Here is a 2,722-nt window from a genome sequence, read left to right on the forward strand (position 1 = left end):
GGGTTTCTGGAGAATGCATATTCCAAATTACAGTCTGATTGTAAGCCCTCTTTATCAAGTGACCCGGAAGAAGAACGATTTTAAATGGGGCCCTGAGCAACGACAAGCCTTCGAACAAATCAAACAGGAGATAGTTCATGCTGTAGCCCTCGGGCCAGTCCGGGCAGGACAAGATGTTAAAAATGTGCTCTACACGGCAGCCGGGGAGAATGGCCCTACCTGGAGTCTCTGGCAGAAGGCACCAGGAGAGACTCGAGGTCGACCTCTAGGGTTTTGGAGTCGAGGATATAGGGGATCTGAGTCCCGCTATACTCCAACTGAAAAGGAGATATTGGCGGCATATGAAGGAGTTCGAGCTGCCTCAGAAGTGGTTGGTACTGAAGCACAGCTCCTCCTGGCACCCCGACTGCCGGTGCTGGGCTGGATGTTCAAAGGGAGGGTCCCCTCTACGCATCATGCGACTGATGCTACGTGGAGTAAGTGGGTCGCGCTTATTACACAGCGGGCTCGAATAGGAAATCTTAATCGCCCGGGAATCTTGGAAGTGATCATGGACTGGCCAGAAGGCAAAGATTTTGGAATATCACCGGAAGAGGAGGTGGCACGTGCTGAAGAGGCTCCACCATATAATGAACTGCCAGAGAACGAAAGGCAATATGCCCTGTTTACTGATGGGTCCTGTCGTATTGTAGGCAAACATCGAAGGTGGAAAGCTGCTGTATGGAGCCCTATACGACGAGTTGCAGAAGTGGCTGAAGGACAAGGTGAATCAAGTCAGTTTGCGGAGGTGAAAGCCATCCAGCTGGCTTTAGATATTGCTGAACGAGAAAAATGGCCAGTACTCTATCTTTATACTGATTCATGGATGGTAGCAAATGCTCTATGGGGGTGGCTGCAGCAATGGAAGCAGAGCAACTGGCAACGCAGAGGCAAGCCCATCTGGGCTGCTGAATTGTGGCAAGATATTGCTGCCCGACTAGAGAATCTCGTCATAAAAGTACGTCACGTAGATGCTCACGTACCCAAGAGTCGGGCCACCGAAGAACATCAAAACAACCATCAGGTGGATCAGGCTGCTAAGATTGAAGTGGCTCAGGTGGATCTGGACTGGCAACATAAGGGTGAATTATTTATAGCTCGGTGGGCCCATGACACCTCAGGCCATCAGGGAAGAGATGCAACATATAGATGGGCTCGGGATCGAGGGGTGGACCTGACCATGGATGCTATTGCACAGGTTATCCATGAATGTGAAACGTGTGCTGTGATCAAACAAGCCAAGCGGTTAAAGCCTCTCTGGTATGAAGGACGATGGTTGAAATATAAATATGGGGAGGCCTGGCAGATTGACTATATCACACTTCCACAAACTCGCCAAGGCAAGCGCTATGTGCTTACCATGGTGGAAGCAACCACCGGATGGCTGGAAACATACCCTGTGCCCCATGCCACCGCCCGGAACACTATCCTGGGCCTTGAAAAGCAAGTCTTATGGCGACATGGCACCCCCGAAAGAATTGAGTCAGACAATGGGACTCATTTCCGAAACAACCTCATAGACACCTGGGCCAAAGAGCACGGCATTGAGTGGGTGTATCACATCCCCTATCATGCACCAGCTTCCGGAAAAATTGAACAATACAACGGACTGTTAAAGACTACACTGAGAGCAATGGGTGATGGGACATTCAAAAATTGGGATAAACATTTAGCCAAAGCCACCTGGTTAGTCAACACTAGGGGATCTACTAATAGAGCTGGCCCTGCCCAATCAAAACTTCTACGTACTGTAGAAGGGGATAAAGTCCCTGTGGTGCATGTGAGAAACATGCTGGGGAAGACAGTCTGGGTTACTCCTGCATTAGGAAAAGGCAAACCCATTCGTGGGATTGCCTTTGCCCAGGGACCTGGGTGCACTTGGTGGGTAATGCGGAAGGATGGGGAAGTCCGATGTGTACCTCAAGGAGACTTGATTTTGGGTGAAAACAGTCAATGATTTGAATTGTATTATGTTAATTGTTCAGAATGACATTACTACTATGGCTGCTATCTACCATATCAATGGTATTATAGTAAGAATCACCCAGACTGATGAAGAATGAGCTTCACTGAAACCAAGCAACGTGCAGCAGTGATGAAACCAGAACTGGCTTCAGCAGCTTGCGCCCAACAAATCCCTCGAGATCGACATCTTCGACCTGCAGATCATGGACATGGACCGTGCCAGATGACAATCCAACACCACATACCATCTCCCCTGCCCTGAGAGACTGCTATGATGGATGAAGCCCAGAGTCATGGACTGACTGAACTCCATAGACATTTTAAGTGATGGCCCATGGACTAAGAGAGTGATATCTGTGTGTATATATTAAAGGACAGGAAGAGTAATAATGAATAATTGGAATGTATTGAACAGTATAGGACCTGGGCATGACGTAAATGGTATGGAATAAGGGGTGGATACTGTCCTGGTTTCAGCCAGGATAGAGCTGGTTTTCCTCACAGAAGCTAGTGTGAGACTGTGTTTTGGATTTGGGATGAGGAACTGTTGATAATGTGCTGATGTTTTGGGTTGTTGCTGAGCCGTCAAGGACAGTCCAGCTTCTTGTGCTGGCCTGCCAGCGAGCAGGCTGGGGGTGCACGGGGAGCTGGGAGGGGACACAGCCGGGACAGCTGACCCAGACTGGCCAAAGAGATATTCCCTACCATCCGACGTCAT

Source organism: Phaethon aethereus (assembly GCF_964289735.1).
Source record: "Phaethon aethereus genome assembly, contig: HAP1_SCAFFOLD_72, whole genome shotgun sequence".
In the NCBI taxonomy this organism is placed as follows: Eukaryota; Metazoa; Chordata; class Aves; order Phaethontiformes; family Phaethontidae; genus Phaethon; species Phaethon aethereus.